General features: G+C 32.9%; 2 non-coding genes across 2 annotated transcripts; one reads left to right on the top strand and one right to left on the bottom strand.

Moving 5' to 3' along the window:
* Positions 1–8,347: 8,347 nt before the first annotated feature.
* On the top strand, positions 8,348–8,419 carry TRNAQ-UUG (transfer RNA glutamine (anticodon UUG)). The gene has a single exon. It is a non-coding gene; the product is annotated as a tRNA-Gln (tRNA).
* A 12,526-nt stretch (positions 8,420–20,945) lies between these two features.
* LOC108332690 (uncharacterized) lies at positions 20,946–22,999 on the bottom strand. The gene is made up of 3 exons (XR_008245381.1): positions 22,734–22,999; positions 22,021–22,092; positions 20,946–21,589 (listed from the first exon to the last, which is right to left on the bottom strand). It is a non-coding gene; the product is annotated as an uncharacterized LOC108332690 (transcript).

Genomic DNA, 22,999 nt, shown 5'->3' with positions numbered 1-22,999 from the left:
ACTTGATATCATTTCAGTGTTAGTTAGATCTACTTCCAGACTTTGGATGTTAGAACATCCTTTTGTTACATTGTTTTATATTTGAACTATAATTACATAATCTATACATTAATGGATGTTCTATGGATTAATTGATGTTCAATGGATATTGATAATTGATTGCATCTGCATCTTTGAGATGCACATTATGCATGTTTGTATGTGCTTGAAAACTGATATGCAGGTCTGTTTGTAATTGAAATTTGATATACAGGTGTGGGTTGCAAAGAAAAACCATTTCTCTGAAACCTGCTCCGCATTTTACCGAAGGCTTTTGATGTGCATTACCGAAGGCTTCTACCCTTCGGTAAATACCCTCGAATGGCCGTTACCGAGGGCTTCTGCCCTTCGGTAATTACCGAGGGCTTCTGCCCTTCGGTAATTACCGAGGACTTTTACCCTTCGGTAAGTACCGAGGGCTTTTACCCTTCGGTAAGTACCGAAGGCTTTTGGCCCTCAGTAATTACCGAAGGGCAGAAGCCCTCGGTAATTGTTAGCGACAACAGATTTACCGAAGGATTTTTGGCCGTCGATAAGCCTTCGGTAAACACCCATTATCGACGGCCTTTGGCATTTTCCGAGGGCTTCTGGCCTTCGATAATACCCTACTTTTTTGTAGTGTACCCTTTCAATTTATATGCTTCTCCATAGTGTTTGTTTTGGGTTAACAGGGGAGCAAGTATCATTATTTCCCAACAAAAACGACCTCAACATCATCGCACCAAAGTCTTCATTCAAAATATACTTCAAAGTATACCTAACTCAAACGAAAAGGAACTAGAACGTAAAAAACTCTAGAGAAAGAAGACAATTTACTTTCATAGTTAGGTCTAAAAGTTCAACTGATTAGGAAATATCCAAGCTATCAAGGAAGTTTAAGTGGATACTTAACAATACGATCAATACAATGGAAGATCATTAAAAGGTCAAATGTTATAACTGATAAGTGTAAATGACTAGACATAATGGAAAAGTGCCCTAAGCTAAAGAGAAAGTCATGTCCCAAAAAGAATAGTATACTTAGAAAAATTCATACTCTAGCTCTAACTTTATATTATATGTAGAGTAGGTCAATTTGTGTCTTGTAGCAGGTGTAGAAAATCAGGTACAATCTAACAATAATACTTCTTCAATTGAAACCTTAGGCGCATTATATTCATCGACTGATGAAGATAATCTACATTATGAAGATTTTCCCATTGACTACAATAAGATCTCTTAGCAGTAATTGAAATTAAAACAAAATTTTTGTTTTCAAAAAATGAGAAGTTCAAGCTAAGTAAAGTTGAATCTAATGAGAAGATGTCGTATTTTGAACAGACTCATACATTTGATGTTTTAAAAATTAAAAATATGGAGGAAAAAATCAAATGTTGTAAGCATGACTTTGAAAATTTGACGAGAGCTTGAAAGCTTTAAACCTCATCTTTTTAAATGATAGACAAAAATCATATAGGTTTGGTTTTGGCTATGACTAAAAAGGTAAACACACGTATTTATGTTAAAGTTGTTTGTTATGATTGTGATAACTCTAGACACTCAAGTGTCAGAAACAAACACAAAAAGTAATATCATTAGACACAAAAAGTAATATCAACCTTATAGTGTTTATCACTTATCAAGTATGCTAGATACTTTTATATCATTAGAAATTCTTGTGTCATTTAGACACTTAAAGAATAGCGTTTAACACTTCTAATTATTTGGCTTAGACCATTAAGCACACTGTTCATTTTAAACGTTAGGTTAAACTTCAAAACAATATTTATTTAAATAATTTTATTTTAATAATTCCAAACAAAAATAAGATAAAAAATTCTTATCTATGAAAGGTAGGAACTAATTTTAATATTTATTCATTATTTTTTTGTATTATATTTATAATATTTCACTTCAAAAATATAATAACACATGTAACATCCCAAATTATATAGTAGCATATAATATAGTAAGTCCACATTATAATAAAGGAAAACAGTGAGAGTAGACTGTAAATAAAGTTGTTAAGCTTACAGTCATCCCGAAACCAGTCATAATTTAAAACTTTAAGTACTAAATAGTAATTCAAAATACAAGAAATACTAAGAGAATCCTAAGGAGACTAAGCAGTAGCATCGTCTTCCTCCAAAGCCTGCTCTAGAGGCACCTCATCCGCCTCTGCTCACATCCAAGTGGATGATCATTACAAAAGAAAAGCATACCCAAGCAAACACAAACACACAAACAAGGGTGAGCTAGATATAAAAATCATGTTATAGTAGTCACATGCAACATGCAAGTAAAGACAGATACATTACACTATACACACATGACTTGTTGCACTTAAACTTGACTCGTTCGGACTTAGAATGATTGTCGAGCTATGACGGGTCATGCACTCGTGGTGGCCTCTACTGCTTTGCAAAGCCATTGCCGATGGGTTTCACCCTACCACACTCACGAGGTTAGTCTGTTATCACTCACCTTGAGCCATACTAGAAGCACCCAAGACTAGGACCTCCTGCTACTACTCACGACATGATTCAATCGTCTCTACTTGAGAATGATCGACCATTGTAGTTCTAGGATAACCCCCAAGACTGAGCTACCATGCAAATCATTCTAAACACTGAGGGCACCACCATGTATCCCCCTTGAGGATCATGGAATTACGTCCAATACTGATACTTTTCACTTTAACACCAACATGATAATGCACACATAAGCCCTTAAAGAAACTGGAACAATTAAGTAAAATAACATACTGGAATAAATAGGAATATAGGCCGAATGGAAAATATCAACACATAATGAGCAAGACCGGACACCATGTGAATGGTGGAGACTAAATGGTATCTCTCTTCCCAAAGACAAGACTGAAGGTCCATAAAAGGTAAGACTGAAGAAGTGGCCGAACAATATTTAGGACCGACCGCTAAGAGAGACCAAATGCTACTACGACCGAACACTACTTAAGACCACTCACTAAGACCGAACGGTACTTAAGAGACCGAACGCTACTTAAGAGACCGAACGCTACCTAAGAGACCGAACGCTACCTAAGAGACCGAATGCTACTAAGACAACCCACTAAGACCGAACGCTACTTAAGACCACCCACTAAGATCGAATGCTACTTAAGACCACCCACTAAGATCGAATGCTACTTAAGACCACCCACTAAGACCGAACGCTACTTAAAACCACCCACTAAGACCGAATGCTACTTAAGACCACCCACTAAGATCGAACGCTTATCAGTTCACGTTCGACGAAACTGCATAACTGTGTAGAATTTCTGCAGAATTATGAACAACACCTAACATAACCATTTCTAACCATTTTTACTAACTTCTAACAGCCTTAATTCTTGTTTTATACTTGATTAAACTTATCTAAATGATTCTAAACATTCCAACTACTATTCTAACGTGATTAAAAGCCAATTTCAACTCTGAAACACCATTTTTTCCCAATTTAGGGACCTAGAATCCAATCCCACTGCTTTGCACCTATTTTGATCAATTTAGTGACTCAAACAAGTTACAATCCACTTGCTAAGACTGTCCCAACAGCCCAATTATACCCAGAACCCCTAATTCTCAAATTCACTACCTCACTTCCTCTCAAAATGACCTAAAAACTACTAAAACTCCAAGATTTTTATCCAACCAAAGTTATAACAGATTCCATACTTCAATCACCTTCAATTAATCAATTATAGCGGTTCAACTCATCCAAAACAATTCAAACATCACAACACAGATTCATGGATTTCATTTTCAGCATAAACCACACCATATACTTAAGACCCAAAATATCACTCTAAAATAGCACACCAAGTCAAATTTCAGCATACATACATACATACATATATATACATACATACATACATATATATATATATATATATATATATATATATATATATATATATATATATATATATATATATATATATATATATATATATATATATATATATATATATATATATCATACCACAAATTTAAAGAGTATTATAGCTCCCCTTATCTTGGAGTTGAACAGTAAAGCTCACTAGAACTCTTCCACCATACCTTGAGTTGTGAGAACTCAACAAACCCTACAGGACACCACTTTGGTGACAGAAAGCAGCTCTTAGAGCTAAAATGGAGTGAAAAATTGAAGAAAATGAAGGCACAAGACACATACAAATAACAGATTGCATGTGATAAGTTCAAGAACAAAGATGAACTTGCATGGAGGGACTTACCAGCTCGGAACCCAAGGATGGTTTTGAATCCCTCTACGTCGCGAACGTTTGAGCACCACCTAAACAGAAATCTATTGGTTCAATGTAAAGAGATTGAAGAGAGAAGAAGGTGAGATTGTAGAAAGAAGGCACAGAAAAGAGGAACTGAGTTCTTAGAGAGAGAGTGGTGTGCTGGAGTTAATGGACCAGGAGGTTTCGAAAGCCTTTTTGTTTAAAGTTTGGTCCTATTAACTTAAGACACCCCTTAACTCTATTTTCAGGTCCTCACATCACATATCTATCAAATAACAAATTTAGAGATTAAATATATATTTATAAAATATAACTAAGTTAGTTCGTTAGTTGAATCAAAATTGATTAATCTTTTACTCATCTAAAAGATTGAAACAACCTATTTTATATACAATAAAAATATATATAATAAATTAAAAAAAAAAACTAAATATCATTAAATAAATCTGTTCATTAATCCATAATAAATCGAATCGCACTATAGATTCTTTTTCTCTTCAAAAAAAATAACCAAATTAACCTGACATATTTGTAAATACTAACTCTTGACTCATGATAATATTCCTATTTCTCATATTACTGCTAACCTATAAAATATACAAAAATATTTAAAATATCAATTGACTTATAATTTGTTTTCAGAGTTAAAGAAGTGATTAATTTTGTATACTAAAACCTGAACGGTTCACCTTTCCATAATTAGAAAATAGAAGAAAACATTAAAAATAAATATTTTATTAATTAAATTATGAAATCCAATAAACACACCTTAAATTTTACATGAAATAAAAAAATGTATTTGCGTTCTGAGTGCTTTCATTTTCCTTGTATGAGATTGAAAATGTATTTTTTATTTTATATATAGGTTAAAATATTAATTTAATTTATATTCTTTTTAATTTTATCAATTTAGTATTAATATATATATTTTTTCCAATAATTCAGTATTAATGATAGGTGAATAAAATATATGGTACTCGTTAATTTATGATATTTTAATAAAAAATATAATTGTTCACATATCAATATTATTTATATCAATTTTGTTTTCTATATTTATTAGTTTTGTTAAATTGAGTTCTAATTCTTTCTTTCAAAATAGAGTTATTTTATTTTATTTTTCAACTCGAGACCAAATTTCAATTTTATAAAAATATTATGTTAATATTTTAATTAAAATTCACCTTTTTATTAAATATTTATGAAATTATTAAATTCACATTTTTATTAAGATTAAATTTAGGGTTAAATATGTTTTTAGTCCCTCAACTATCAACCAATTTTATTTTTCGTTCCTATTTCAAACTTTGTACGCTTTCATCTTCCTCTTTAAAGAAATCATAATTTTTGATCCTCCAAAACTAACACCGTTAAATTTAATTTGACGTGGCTAACGGTATGCCACGTTTCTGTCATGGTAAAAATAAAAAATATGTAAAAATAGTCTGAGCTGACTAACGACGCTCCTCCCTCTCTCGACCTCCATCCCTGACACCTCAACCTTTCACCTCAGCATCGCCGCCCTCCACCGCTCTTCGGCGACCTCTGCTGCCCTCCGCCACCTCTCCAGAAAGCCTCTCATCCTCGTTCTCTCCGTCTACAACAGTCTAGTGGGTCGTTCTTCAACTATTGTAAGTTGTTTCGCAGAAAATAAAAAACTTTTATTTCTTCGTTAGCTGAGGGAGAAAATCTGGAAAAAAGACTGGATTTTTATCATACCTGAGGGAGAAAATCTGGAAAAAAAGGAAAATCCGACGCGGTCCAATTAGTTTGGGAGCTCAACTCGGGCTTCTTATTGAAAGTGTGAACAAAGACTTGATTTTTATCCTTGCTTGACACTTGAAGCTGCTTCACAAAAACAGAACTGGTTGTAATCAAACGGGATGAGGCAGGACCAAGCAAGATAAAGGAATCCCTGTAATACCCATAACGGAGTGTTGGTGAAACTGCAAAATAGAAACATAGAGAAAAAAGGAAAAAAAGAAAAAGGCAATGCGTTAGAAAGAGTGATGAAAGGAGGGATGGAAGATACTTTTCGGGCAATGCGTTGGGACACACTTGGGATATTTTTCGGTTGCGATTCTGATGCACTCTTGGCACATGTGGTTGGTGACATCGCCACGACACATGAAGGAGATGTAAATGGTTTCCTTGCCGTCTCCACCAACCGATGTGGTGTTGAAGAATAGTGCAGTGGTGGCATGGGAAGATAGGGACGGGAGGAGGGTTGGGAGGTTGGATTTGTAGGTGCTGTTTGGAGCGAAGGTTTTGTTGCTTGAACAACTGTGATTCAGGTAGTAAATTTCAATGGCGTTGTGATATGCGTGGATGGGTTTCTTCTCTGCAGCGTGATTTAGGGTTGAGTTTTGTCATGATTGACGACGGCGGCTTGCGCGAGAGGTTGGTGGTGATGAGCTTGCGTGAGGACGAAGTTGAAGGGCAAGGTGGTGGTGAGGAGGAGAGAAGGAGAAGAGGGTGGTGAATAGTGACACAAGCACACCGTGAACGTGACACAAGATTACTGTGAAAGCTGGTATCATGTGTGGCAGATCGTTACCACGTCAGAATAAATTTAACGGTGTTAGTTTTGGATATGGATGGCAAAAAAATTTGCGCCCGCGGATAAAATCTGCGACGGATAGTTGATACCCGCGGATATTTACTATCTGCCACCCGCGGGTAGCGGATATTTTAATACCCGCTTATAAACAGGTCGGGTGCGGGTATTATATTATCCGTATCCGCAGATACCCGCTACCCGTAAAAAATAAAAACAAAAATTTAATTTATATTTTATTAAGTTAAATTTAATTAAAATTAACATTAATTTATATTTTACAAGATTAAATTTAATTAAAATTGAATTAAAATTTATATTTAATTTAATTTATATTATATTTTATATATTTTTTGTAATTCTATTTAAATTATTTTAATAATTTATTAAAATATTTTTTTTTAAATATTTGAGGGTATCCACGAGTATCCGCGGGTTTTAAAATATCCATGGATATTTTTTAAGTGGGTATCCGTGTGGGTAGCAGGTCGGGTAGCGGGTGGATTTTTTTTTGTCGGGTCGAGTTGCGGGTAGGCACTATCTGTGCCCGACCCGACCCGTTGCCATCCCTAGTTTTGGAGGACCAAAAATTATGATTTCTTTAAGGAGAGGGATCAAAGCATACAAAGTTTGAGATAGGGACCAAAAACAAAATCATGTGATAGTTGAGGGACTAAAAACATATTTAACCCTTAAATTTATTTAAAAAATTCACAATTTTATTGAAATTGACATTTTAACTATATTATTATAATTTTAATAAAAATTTAAATTTTAATGAAAATGTTAATTTTAATAAATTTAATGCTATAATAAAAATATGAATTTTAACAAAAATGTGAACGTTAGAAATTGTGAACTTTAAAAAAAATGTAAATATAATTTAATAGAAATATTAATATAATATTTATATAAAAATAAAATTTTATCTCTAAGTTGAAAAAACTAAAATTACTCAATTTTATTAAAAAATACGAAACTTAATTGAATAAAAACAATAAGTATAGAATCAAATAATGATACGTGATGTCTCGCCACCATGACATGTGAATAATTATATTTTTAATTAAAAAATAAAAAAACTTTAAAAATAATGAAAAAAACTACCAAAACATATACTTTTCAACTGCAATTAATTATTTAAACACCACTAGAAAACCTAAATTAAAAAATTTAACAAAATCAAAATCTCATAAATAAAATTGAAACTAAATTAACAAAACTAAAGAAGAATAAAGATTAAATTAATATTTTAACCCTATATGCATTCACCCAATATTGTTACTAATTTTTTATTTGTGTGGTACCAGTGACGTGACAAATACATATAAGAGGACAAACTTTGAAAAGCATAAAAATAGTTCTTTAATTTATAGAAACTTCATGAAAATCACAATTTATATAATACAACAGACTTTTTAAATTTTAGTGAACGTATACAAAAAGGGAAGTTTTCAAATTTTCAAATTATAATTAGTATTATTCAAAGAACCTTATTTGTTATTGGTTCTATGGTGTAGTGGTTAGCACTCTGGACTTTGAATCCAGCGACCTGGGTTTGACTCCCAGTAGGACCTAGGACCTCTTTTCTTTTTTGTTACTTTACACTTTTTCTATAATTTGATGACATTTATAAAGCATTTTAAAATACTTTTGCTTTTTGTTACTTTACACTTTTTCTATAATTTGATGACATTTATAAACCATTTTAAAATAATGACTATATTTTGGGACAGAAAGAATTAAACAACTTATAATAATTTTTTTAATAGATATAATTCAAAGAATTAAACTAAAATTTAAAATACAAAGAAGATAATATTTTAGCCCAATTAAAGAAGTTATTGTTGAAAAATCAAACTCGACTAAACAAAAAAGGTTTGACTGGTTTTTCCGAGTTTTTCTTTTTCATATCTATCAGAGTCAATTGAGTTTACTTGTTGAGAACCTTCTCTAGCCAACACCTCGATAATGGTCCAATTTTTGTTATAAAAGAAAGGTTTAATAGGTTCGGAGGTCCCTATATTTGTGGGTTCGTTTCAATTGGGTCATCCAATTTTGAAAGTGATCAATTTGGTCCCTAATTTAACAAAATTAAGTCAATAATACCCTTTCCGTTAAGTATAATGGACGGCGTTAACTTTTTAAACATGTGGCATGTTGAGGCATCCTTTTATTTGCAGGTGGCACAGTTTTATTTGAAGGATGCTTCAACATACCACATGTTTAAAAAGTTAATGACGTCCATTGCATTTAACGGAAAGGGTATTATTGACTCAATTTTGTTAAATTAGGGACCAAATTGACTACTTTCAAAATTGAAGGACCCAATTGAAACGAACCCACAAATATAGGGACCTCCGAACCTATTAAACCTAAAAAAAAAAGTACTCCACCACCTACTTAATATCCTACACTTTTAATCGTTTTTAGTAATTCTTTAAAAAAAATAAAAAAAATTTATTTAAATTTACAGTGTGTTTGGATAGAAAATTTTAATTAATAAAGTAATTTATTTTTTTTAAAGAATTTGAAATATTTTGTTTAAAAAAAATTAATTCGAATAAGAATCATTTTAAAAAGTAAGAAATTAAAATTTGTCACATCCTGAAATTCATATTTTTTCTATCTTTATTTTGTTTTAGTTCCATTTTGGTTTTTGTACAATATGTTTGTATGGGTAAGAGAAAGATCGACCAAACTGAGCAAGATGGATAGACGGTCTCGAACCATATACATAGTTAAGTATAATCTCTAATTAAGTTTATTGGTAAGCTTTATTCATTAGGTATTACGCTATGATTATGGTTTTGTTAATCATAAGGTACACCTTGAAACCTATAAATACAATTCTAAGTTGAGGAGGTAGGTGATTATATTTATTGTGAATTCAAGATTTTACTGTGAGCCTACGAGAAAAGTGTAAAAGATGTTAGATAGAGATTTCCGACCCTACACCCGAAACATTTTGGCGCTCACTGTGAGCCCATGGGATCTAGAAGTAAACTCAATTGTGACCACAAGAAACGTGAACTCATAAGACTCAACCAAGATGATTAAAGCCTTACAACAACAGATGTTGGAAATGCAGCAACACTACAAAGGAAAGTTGACTACCTTGAGGGCTAAGAATGTAGTTAGGACTACTAGAGAGAAAGCCACCGAAGAGGAAGATAGGATTGTTCGTGTAGAGCAGACAACCCAACACTCTAGGCCGGTCGAAACCGACCAACTCACTACCACTAAAGTTAAAGGCGATTTTTTTTCCCTACACCCGAAATTGTTTCTAACGTTATTGGTTTGACTAAAATCAATACATTGTTAGAATATTATTCAGATTTTTCTTAATAAAAATTATTTTGTAATTTAAATTTTTATAATAGTTTTTAGACAACTATTACTTCTTAGTTAATATTAGTTAAGATTTTTTATAAGATGATTTTAAAAGAAAATTTTTCCTACTCGTGTCTCAATCATGTAGAATGTTTAAAATCTTTGTAATAAGATATAATGGGAAGGGCTATAAGCTACTTTGGTTAAAGGTTAGAAAGTGATGGTCATGCTCTAGCTAGGACAAGTCAAATCTAGAAGCAACCAAGCCATGTTCATGGTGCTCACGGTTTTGATGAAGGAGTGCAGAATTTGTGGTGGTGTGAATGGATGAAAGTGTCACGGTTTTGGATGGTTATACGGTGAAAGATTAAGTGTTTAAGGGTTCTATAAGAGAGGTTGGACCAACTCTTGGAGGAAGGGGGAAAGAGGAGGCCACCTAGGTTGCTCTAGGTGACCTTAAAAAAGTAGTATGACGCAAAAATGACAGCATAATTTTACTCTAAATTAAAGGTGATTACATGATGGAGAGCACCTCTATTTATAGGTTAAGGTGTCTCAAAATGGACTGAAACTTTAACCTAAAAGACCCACCTTGGTTGGCTTAGAGAGCAAGGAAAAATCCTCTCCAATAGGACGGAGACAAGTGACAAAAATCCCCTCAAATGAGATAGTGACAAGTGGCCACTACCTATGAAAAATCTCTTCATTCCTAGAGTGACACATGACCACTAACTAGGAGCAAAACTCTCCAATAGGAAGCCTTCACATGTTTAGAAAGAAATCTTGCTCCCTTGTTCTCCAAGCTTAGCAAAAATGTTGACCCCATGGTCAATACACCCATTTTGGACGTCCAAGCATAGTCAACTTTGGGCCTTGGCCCTTTGTTGACTTTTTTGGTCAAAATCCTATTCTACTTGGTCCAAAATACAAGGCCCAATTGAAATCCTACACTACTAGGCCCATAATACAAAGCCCAAATAAAATCTAGACTATTTGGCCTATAATACAAAGCCCAAATAAAATCTAGACTACTTGACCCAAAATACAAGGCCCAAATTTATTCTTACTCTACTAAATCTTCATGATGGCTTAAGATGCCCCAAGAGAAAGAGTCTAGGCCCATCTTTCATAGATGTCTCCAACTCTTCATGAATGTGTTAGGTCATGGCTGAGGTCATGGCTAAGGGTATGCCATCATCCCCTCCCTCTTGAAAAAGATTTGCCCTCAAATCTTCAACATGGGCTAAAGGCAAGTTCTTTTTCTTCATAATCTTCAATTCTTTCTTATTTTTCCACCTAGGTCAAATACCCATTTTATAACACAAGTTAGAATAAGTGTTATAATAGTGAGTAGGTCAAGGATATAACTCTCAATAAGGATTCATCTTAAATCAAATGAATTATTAAAGTCTTGGAAAGAATGAGCATTTTTCTTGAAAATTTTATTTCCCACACAAGCATGCTTTGGTTTTTTCTTGCCATGCTTCTAGAGGAAGATGACAAGGAGACCTATACACTTTTACACAAGCTTTTGGCCCTTAACATCATAATTTGCTTGTTGGGGCGTTCTTGTGAATTGTACATCATGTTTTAACACTTAGAACAAAAGGTGTTTTATTATCTTTTTGCCTTCTTCTTTTCCTCTTTCTTTTTCTTTTCTTCCTTATTTGTGCTTGGTCTTCTTCCACTTGAGAAGGTATGAGAGGATGAAGTACAAACTTTCCTTTATTGTGGGTGATGATTATCTCATTAGTGTGGTCATTATGTAGACATTCTCTATCAAAAAGCCAAGGTCTTCCCAATAAAATGTGACAAGCATCCATAGGTACTATATCACATAACACACTATTTTCATAATTCCCTATGGATAGCTTGACCATCACTTGTTGATTAACTTTCAATTCCTTGTCCTCATTGATCCATTAAAGTTTATAAGATTGAGGATGACAAAAAGTAGTTAATCCAAGCTTATTAATCAACCTAGTGCTACAATAATTTGAATATGAGCCATTATCCACAATAAGGGAACATGTTTTGTCTAAGATTTTACATCTAGTATGGAAGATGCTATCTTTTTGTGTGTGCTCTTGTAAACTAGGTTGATTATGAAGAATCCTTCTTAGCATAAGAAGTTCTCCTTCACAATGATGGACATCCTCACTTGCGCTTTCTTCTTGTTTCTTTGTGCCACTTCTCTCACTCTCACTCTCACTTTCCTCATCTTGGCTACTATATACATCAATACCTCTTAAGATCATGGTATTTTTGGTGGGGCATTGTGATGCAATGTGACCTCAACCAATACACTTGAAACACTTAATTTCACTAGTGCGAGTGTAAGATGATGTACCACCCTTGGCCTATCTTTTTCTTTCTCTTCTCTCTTCTCGCTCCCTAGATTCCTAGAGGGTTCTTCTTCTACCACTTGCTTACCCTCCCTCTTGTAGTATTTCTTAACACTAGAGTTAGAGTGGAAAATTTTCAAACCTTTTCTTAAGAGTTGTTGTTCTACCCTAATGCAAATTTGTACCAAGTCATTTAAGTCTTGGTAGGGCAACAACTTCACTTTATCCCTAATCTAAAGATTAAGACCACTTAGAAACCTAGAATAGTGGTCTATTCTTCCTCTCTAATCCATGCCCTCATCATGTAGAGCTTCATCTTTTGTCTATGGCTCTCTATGTCATGTCTCTTTGTTGGAGCCTTTGGAGTTTGTCCATTAGCTCCCTATGATAGTATGGGGGAATGTGCCTTCTTCTCATGGCACTTTTCAATTCATTCCACTAGGTAACTTGGAAAGCCTTCTTTCTCTCATAAGGGAGGTCCACCAATACATGAAATTCCTTTGGAAACTCAATATGGCCAATGTGACCTTTCTATCCTCACTCACTTGATGACACTCAAAGAGTTGTTCAACTTTCATCTCCCAATATAAGTATGCCTCAACATCTTCTTTACCATGGAAATGGATCTCTTGGAGTGTTCTCTCTATCATGAATTCTATGTGGGTAAGGTTGATAGTATTAGTTTGCAAGCCTATTATCTACCTCATGGTGTGAGTTGAGTTGGAGTTTTAAAACTCCTCCTTGTATGACTCTTACTTATCTTTATTTACTCTTGGCCTTTTTGTTGTTTCTCATTAAGGACTCTAAGTTCTTCTTACAACTTATCAAGATACTCTTCTCTTTCAATTCTTTATTTTTCTTTGAGAAGAGTTTCTTGCCTTTACCAAATTTTAAGTGATTTTTGCTAAATTTTTCAAAGTGGTTTTATATCCTCACTAGAGTCACTTCCAGTTTCACAGGAATTAGTCTTAAACATCCTTAAAGGTTTTCAAAAGGATGCAATGCAATAAAAAAATACTTAAATTTCAAAGAAAGTTCCTTAAAAGACTTAAGGAGACAAAAAACACCCAAGTTCACTTCTAGAAAAGGGAGGTGAATCACAATGGATTTTTTAATATCAAACATTTCCTAGCCAAAGTTTACCTTAGGCACTCTTGAACCAAATTTCTCAAAGGGAACTAAAGTTGAAATTAAAGTTGATACATACTGAGCTATCACAATTAAAGAAAGCAAATAAACTAGTTATACAGCCTAATGATTAAGTTAGAACAACTTTGGTTCCTTCAACCAACCAACTAAAAACACAATTTACTAAGAAATAAAGGTTCTTGTTAGGAAATGGGATTTAGCACCAAAGACTACTCCAAAACACCTAACAAGGCCATGAGTAACAAGAGAAAAAAAGAGAAAGATTACAAAACCAAAAATTACAACCAAATCAAAGTTTCCTCCCAAGGTGTTTCTCTCCTTTCTTTTTGGCTATCACTCTAGAGTTCAAGCTCCCTTTGGGTCTCCATCACCTAGAAGGCTACCTCTAAGATATTGAATCACCTCTTAAAGAGAACCTACACCACACAAAGTAACCAAAACTGAAATTGTGCACGAAGAAAGAGGAAACAAAAGCAATAAAAAGGTCCAAAAACAAGAAAGGTTTTGCAAAAGGAATTTAATTATTAAAAAACTAAGAAATCCGAGAAGACAAGCAAGAAATTAAGGGTTAAAAAGAAAGGTTAGCACTCAAAAGAAATCTTACTGAAAGGAGCTAGAATAGATTCACAAAACAAAACCTACTAGAAGAAAAGTGGGTGATTCTTGTCTTTTGGCAACTTTGAGCAAAAGGGGCACTAAGGTCACTCTTTAATTTCATAGCCAAGACTTTTAGCGACTGTAAAGTGAAGAGAAAAGTCCAAAATAGTGAAGAAAAACGTTTCAAAACAGATTCCACAAAAACAGTGGTAGTGGTCTAAGCACACAAAATTTTCAGCACTTTTTAAGCTCTCTATTGGTACTTTTTTGAGACCTTTTTGCTTAAAAGCTTTTAGCACTTCCTTTCTACTCTTTTAAGGCAAAAAATAAGACTACCACACACTTGGAACAAAGGTGGTATATGGGTTTTAAAAGCAACAAAGACAAGAAACACAAAATATAAGAGAATCCTACTAGAATAAAAATGGAGTTGAAAACAAGAAACGTCAATAGAGAAATTTTTTTAAGAGCTTGTCAATGATCTAATGGAAACAATGAACCTAAAACATCAAAGGTAAGACCCTCAAATGGTTTTATATGATGCAGTTTTGAAAACTAAATTATATATATTTTTTTAATGATTTTTCAAAATTACTAGAGAAAATTGACAAGAAAAGAACTACACATGACTTTAAACAAACATGGATGGATTAAAAACTTAAAATGACTCAATCAATGAAATGCACCGAATATAAATCAATAAAAGACCTAACTAAAGCTTAAAAACACATAAACCAAACACAAACTAGAAACCTAATGGTGAAAATGGAATGGCTCCAAAAGATAGTGGAAACTTGAACCATAAAGTACAAAAAATGAACAAGTAAACACTAACAAGAAAGGAAAACATTAAACAACAAGGAAATAACAAAGGATCAAGACCAAGAAACTTAAATCTTTGAAGAACCAAGGTTCTTGATGCCAAATGATGACAATGCTCTAGTTAGGACAAGCCAAATCTAGAAGCAACCAAGCCATGTTCATGGTGCTCACGGTTTTGATGAAGGAGTGCATAATTTGTGGTGGTGTGCATGGATGAAAGGGTCACGGTTTTGGATGGTTATATGGTGAAAGATGAAGTGTTTAAGGGTTCTTTAAGAGAGGTTGGGCCAACTCTTGGAGGAAGGTGGCTAGAGGAGGCCACTTGGGTTGTTCTAGCCTAGGGTGACCTTAAAAGAGTAGTATGACAGAAAAATGGCAGCATAATTTTACTCTAAATCAAAGGTGATTACATGATGGAGAGCGCCTCTATTTATAGGCCAAGGTATCTCAAAATGGGCTGAAACTTTAACCAAAGAGAGTCACCTTGGTTGGCTTAGAGCGCAAGGAGAAATCCTCTCCAATAGGAAGGAGACAAGTGGCAATAATCCTCTCAAATGAGAGAATGACAAGTAGTCACTACCTATGGAAAAATTCTCCATTCTTAGAGTGACACATGGTCACTAACTAGGAGAATAACTCTTCAATGGGAAGCCTCCACATGTCTAGAACGAAATCTTACTCCTTTGTTTTCCAAGCTTAACCAAAATGTTGATCCATTAGTCAACACACCCTTTTTGAATGTCCAAGCATAGTCAACTTTGAGCCTTGACCCTTTGTTAACTTGTTTAATCAAAATCATATTCTACTTAGGCCAAAATACAAGACTCAATTGAAATCCTACACTAGTAGGTCCATAATACAAAGCTCAAATAAAATCTAGACTTCTTGACTTATAATACAAAGTCCAAATAAAATTTAGACTAGTTTACCCAAAATATAAGACTCAAAATTATTCTTACTCTACTAAATCTTCTTGATGACTTAAGAAGATCTAAGAGAAAGAGTTTAGGTTCATCTTTCATATATTTCTCCAACTCTTCATGAATGTGTTAAGTGATAGCTAGAGGTATGCCATCCGAAAGTCATAGGCAGAAGCGGTAGGAAGTAGAATTGACCACCAAAGTAGTTTACGGCAGGGAAGCAAAGGTTGGGGCTTTAAACTAACCCTCTGGTTTATGCAGATTTATCAAAAAGAAGGATTGAACCACCGATTGCAACAAGATTAACAAGCAAAAGAAGATTTCAGGTAGTACCCATGCAATGAGAATGATGGTAGCCTAAAACAAGTTCTATGGATAAAAAGTAACGAATGGACTAAGCACAGGAGCAGAATTAAAGGGATGTTGTGCGGCGGTGGTAGTAAACTTTATGTTTATCCATCACAACCAAAGGCTGACTGGTTTAGTTCTTACTGCAATTAGTGTGTTTCATTCTCCTGTTTTTAGGAGCTGACTACATAAATGCTCTTGTTTTGTTGAAGGTTTTTCTTGATATACACCTTAGAGTACTTTATGGGGATTTTAAGATTTTTTTTTACCAATACTATTTCTCTATAAATGTAAATTTGTTTCAATTGATATAGTCATTATTATTTTTTATGTATGCATTAATTTTTTATCATCAAAAGAGATATTATTTTTTGTTAATAATTTTTATTAGTTATTTAATGTTAACGAAAAGCTTTTCACTATTATTAGACTTTTTTTTTCATTAGAAAAAATTTTCAATCAACGTTGATAAAAAGAAGTTCACAAAAATAACCTTATCAATGGGATCCTAAAATATATAGTTTTGCTCAACATCAACTGAAAAACAATATCAACGGCTGTCACTCATGAAAAAGATTTCAAATATCAATTAAAAAATATTTGATCGAAAAATAATATCAACTAATATCAACTACAAAAATAATCAATTTTATATTTAAAATTTATACCAATCATTTAAAAATTAAATAATTCTTTTACATTTGATAATAATTGAAATCTTTTATTTAAATGAAAAAAAATTAAAATTCTTTAAATTTAAATTTACTTATTCAAATAAAATATTAACAAAATAAAATAATTTAAAGCCAGCTCAATTCATATTCAATATATTTGAACTTGTTTTTATGAATTATAACGTGAGAACTCCCATATTTTTTTTATAAAACCATTCTGAATAGTTTTTTTTTTCTTCAAATATCATCATATTCTCCGATCACAACTCATAGGTCTAGTTTATTTTTCTTCAGCGAGAGAACACAAGAAACAAAATCCTCAATTTTTCCTATGTCAATTAGTTTCCAATGAGATCCCATAATCATTTTCATCCTCATTAGTATCTATCACTCCAGTTGACCAGATCCTTTTGATAGGAACTGTCATGCGTCAATCGTGGCTACTAGCTTCCACTAACACACTCACCAGACCAAATCGTCTTCATTTTCGTCCTCATAATCCTTCAACGTCAAAGCTCGTGCATCTTTTTGTCTTTATCGTTTATCTTGTTGCCACTAAAGTTTTCATCCAGTGACTACCACCGCATCGTCTCATCTTCAACAAGCTTTGTTTGTCATCACCGTTCACTGCCAAACCTTCATCAGGTTGGGCCTTCCTTTATTCAACAACATTAGAGTGATGTATGTGAAGAACTCTATCAAAGCCTTGGTCAATTTAGGGTGAGTTCAAATTTATGTTCTTTTCTCTATAAAGCAATATGTTTTCCCTCACATGCAAGCTTCCTTTTAATTACATATTGCCTCTCTTCGTTTTTTATGAAACTCCCTCTAGTTGAGATCCTAAAATTTTACCTTGATTTGTTGTTTGGGCCTTTTTTTTTGTGTAGATAGAGTTTTTAAGACAAAATCGTCTATAAGACTATATGTCTAAACGCTCTCATGTTTGAAGTTTAATCAAATAACATTAAAAGAAATTAAAATCTAAAAATGCTTAACCAGAAGAATAGGATAGGCAAAAACACAAGTTTTAGGAACAAAATCCCTAATCATCCAACAACATAGAAAAGTCTAACGAAAACACTTAGGAAAACACTTAGGAAAACAACTAGGTTAAAGCTTCCAGACATAACACTAAACGACTTACAATTCAAAGTGTCTAAGAGAGTTATGTTAAACGCGTAAGCTATACTATACCCAATGGTATTCAGTTGAACTCTCAAAAAGTAAAAAGGTGTCAAGATAATGTCTTTGACTAAACCCTCTAAAAGCCTTAAACAAATATCCAAAAACTTATAGAAGAAGGAACATGCTAAACATTAGCTCTAAAAGGGCAATATTCCAAAAAAGTGTTTACAACAAACTAGACGATACCATAAGCTGAAATCTTTACTTTGTCCAACGATAAAATTCTTACTCAACGTTTGGTATCTTAAAGAAAAGCTTAAATGATAAACGCTACCTCAATGGTAGAAAATGTAAAAAGCACTTTGTTATTTTAAACACGCATTAAATATCATTAAATGTTTAATGTTCAGAAACAACAAAAATAATAAGAGATAAGACATATTAATTGCCTGCACAATCTACTCTATTCTATACATATAACATACTACACACATCCATCCATATGCTCTACTTGAAATATATTAGAAGTGGACGTTAGAGACAAAGAAGACATTCACGAAATGTTCTCCTCATAAGAAGACATGTCTAAGATAGTAAAACCTACCTCAGGAAAAGTACTGAAAAAGCAAGTCTGCTCTAATAAGTTGACTTTAACCAACGGCTGCTTCACACGCAAGATAGAGAAGACACAAGATTCAAGGTTAAGAGCTCAGTCTAACGAATATCTTTTGAAAAAAGCCTTTAAATAGAAGATCATTTAAAGGAAGAATCAAAATGATAGCTTACAACATAGATATCAATTCTACGAAAAGCGTTTAGAAGAAAAGCTTAAGCTCAAAGAGAATATAAGTGAAGAGAAAAGAAAAAAGTCAAGCAATACTTTCAAGCTTCATTGTAATATTTGCTGACTATTGTAAGAAGAGAGAAAATAGAAAAGAGAGAAACACCTAGTGGGTTTATAGACTATATTGTATTGAACACATATCCTTTCTATGAGAATAATTATCTAAACGACTTGTAAGTAATCGTTAATTAAAATTCTGAATAGAATTATAACGCTTATTGTGATACTTATAGAGTTAAGGAAATCTAGGTAGGGCATCACAGGATACCAGGATTGTCTATTACTAGGAGTAATGAAATGTAACACCCCAACTTTCAGGGTGTCACGAGATATTAAAAAATTAGTAAAATTTAAAACTTTATCATAGTGCAGAAACATATTTTCAAAAACTCAACATTTAATGTGTATAATTTATTTAAAACGTAATAGTTTCAAAACACTGGTCTAATGAAAACAATGAAAAAAATATGTATTCTATTCAAAATATGTAACATCTTTTATATTGCTTCGTATAAAGATTAAGTTTGATGCTTTTAGTCCGAAAGATTTTTCTACATGTTTCATACTAGGTAAACAATTAGGTAAAACTCTCATATTTAGACTTGTGTCCAATCACGAGAAATCTAGTTTATAACTTAATAACTTTGATCATCTCTAACCACGGTATTAATGAGACTAAACCCTTAAATTCTAAGGCTGAATTTAATATACTCCATTGATGAAAGATATTATATGAATTTATAGAAAAAATCTACTTGCAAATAACGCGTTAAAACTTAAGTACACTACAAAAAATTAGATTTTTATCGGGGGTTATTTTTTTTCTTTCCGGCGGTTTTAACCCCCAGAAAATATGTTACCCGCGGTTAGGAAAACCGTTGGGAAAACCTGCATCGTTAAGTAGTGGGGGTTTTGAAAAACCGCCGGTAGTAGTGGGGGTTTTACTAAAACCGCCGGTAGTAGTGGGAGTTTTACTAAAACCACCGGTAGTAGTGGAGGTTTTACTAAAACCGCCGGCAATAAAGCAAAACCGCCGGTAATTTGTGAGGGTTTATGAAAATCGCCGGTACTTTTGAGGGTTTTTCAAAACCGCCGGAAATATAAATAATTTAATTTTTTTTATTATTCAAATTACTTGATTATCATTAATAAACCAAAATTAAATAATATGAAACCAAAATTAAATGTAAACATTAAATATAAACCAAAATATTATTATATAAATTATAAACATTAGAAATACAATTAATGTTTCTTAAAAATTAAAATTAACATGTTATGAATAATAATTATAGTTTCTTCATTATTTTCATCATTTGGTACTTCTTCATTTTATTCATCATTTGGTACTTCTTCATTTTATTCATCATTTTTCATTTTATTCATCATTTAATATGCTTCCTTTTTCAAATACCTACAATATAAAACACTAATTAATTAATAATATTTTAAAAAAATTATTAGACGAATTTAAGAACTATTGATAGTTGAAAAATATTAAAATATGATATAATAGAAACTAAATCCAAGTATATCTTTAACCAAAATTGAAAAGCCAAAAGCACCATATTCATATATTTCACTGCCCTTAAAATCCCCAGGTTACTCATGCAAGACGTGTAACACATGTCTACAAGCTAAATTAAAAAAAACAATCATAATAACTCACTTTTTTAAAGTTTAAACAAGGAGGGCCCTTATTATTAAATCTCATTAAATTTTTAAATTAAAGTAATTGAATACATGATGATTACCAATATATGTTTACAATGAGACATTTTTTGAAAAAAAAAATTATTACAAAATTGTTATTATTCAATTATAAATTTTCAAAGCAATTCTAAAACACGTGTAATCATTCTAAAATGACAGAATAAAATACACACAAAATAAGAAACAAGCAAAAAACATTGAAGCATAAAAGCATAAATCAAATAACTCTAAAGGTTAATAGTTCAGATGACCAGCTGATGTAGTAGTAGTACTTGAGCGAAAATCAATCCTAAATATAATGCTATTCAGAATATAATAGCAGAGTTTCAATTTTCTTTTCTCCCTAGTCTAGACCCCATTCAAACATATTCTGTTATGCTCTTATTTGTCAACTACATCTTCTAAAAACCTCAGCCCAATACCATCACATTTCATAGAGATCAGTGCTCAACCATGTCACCAGTTATCAGATCAGGCATCAACACAAAATTCCACGGTCACTATTACAAACATAATTCTACATCTTACCTTTGTTCGGTTTTGAGGGCACTTTTCATCTTTAGGAGGCAATGGTTCTATTGCAGCCCTTTCAAGTAGCAGTAAAACATAATCCACCAATACAAACATGTCTTTCTCAACATGAACAATTGGTGCTGGTATTTCTTCAGCATCCAGCCATTTCACTTTAGCTTTTTGGTTTTTAGTCTGGCCTTCAAGAGCCTTCAATCCACTATGCAAGGAGTCCATTACCAAAGTAGAAGTGACCTCTTTCTCAATTAAGAAATGCTTTACAACTACTTTCAAAATTATATCTGTCTTCTCCCTAGACATGTGGCGCTTAGAAGTCTGGTCAATTTTCCCCCAGAAAGAAAAGAAGCTGCATGCATTTTAATATTTGATCAGAACAAAATACGACACCAGAACCCAAACGTCTGAGATACGTGGGAATTGATGATAATACATAATATCAAATAGGAAAACAATATGCATTCCAATAAAAAGAAAATATCAAATCATATTTAATTTCAAATAGGATGTAAAACATACATTTCAAGATACACATGAAATAGACATACTGCCTGAAGTAAGCTATAATACATCAAAACCACAATAACCTATTTCATTTGACAATGACATTCATTCCTCTTCTGTATCTTCTTTACAATATGGCTAACATTTTTCTACTTTCCAGATTGAACGGGAATTAAATCAAATTTTTCAGTACAAGTGTTAAACTATTTATTGATCTGCAAGTGTGAAAAAGAATAAAAATCATCCATCCAAATAATTACAGTAGCAAATACTTACCTCGTGAAGCTCTAAAAGCTTATCTCTGATATATTACACACGCTCACGAACCTCAAGACGTGAATCTCCGGTCTATAAAACAAAAACTACTAAGATACAGATCTCTATGTAAGGTCCACACTGGAATAAGTAATTGAATTCAAATATGAAAATAAGGAAGCATTCCTTAAGAATCTAAGTTATTTTGTGCATTATAACAAGAAGATGCTTGTTCTGTTTCTAGATAGTATTTAATCTATTCATTTTGAAAAATGACCTTTAATCGTGTATGCTTCTAAATTTTGTACCAAAATATCAAACTTCTTGAACTTATATTTCTGTTTCACGCTTCTAATTCTCTCTTGTTGGCTCTGCTCTGAAATCAATGTTTTTCAAAACTGGACTTCCTGATGTCTTTCTCTTGAATCAGGATTATAGAAATCGCGATTCAACACGAGCTTACGTTCCCAGTACCTAACATAGAAAGAAAAACAAGAACTCTAAAACATATATGCATTCCAACCAAGACCATACATCACAACATGCTCAATATAACACAAAAATCAATCAATTTAACCATAACGATTTACATGATATTATAACCACTAAATTTGCATGGAATGAGGTTTCCCAATTTCTAGGGTTTTGGAAAGAGTATAGGACGATGGAAAAGAGAATTTAGATGAGGCTAAGAGGACGAGAGAATTAGTAATTGCAGAAGGAGAGAACTTAACTGTGACGGACGAAGCTCATGCAACAATGGCGGACAATGAATGAAGAGTCAGACGATGGACGCGACTCAGGCGAAGGACGCGACTCAGTCGGACGATGAGAACTCAGGCTAGTGTAGTGAACGACAAAGAACGGTGTCAAACAGCAGCTTTGCGGTGAACCATGAGGAAGAGGCGTGCCAAAGTGTATATGAGATTAGAGAAATTAGGAAGAAGAAAATGTGCGCGCGGAAGGCCAAATTAGGGGAAAAAAACAATTATTTTGCTCT

The sequence above is a fragment of the Vigna angularis genome, chromosome 9 (assembly GCF_016808095.1).
Source record: "Vigna angularis cultivar LongXiaoDou No.4 chromosome 9, ASM1680809v1, whole genome shotgun sequence".
NCBI lineage: Eukaryota > Viridiplantae > Streptophyta > Magnoliopsida > Fabales > Fabaceae > Vigna > Vigna angularis.
This window is presented reverse-complemented; position numbering and strand designations above follow the sequence as displayed.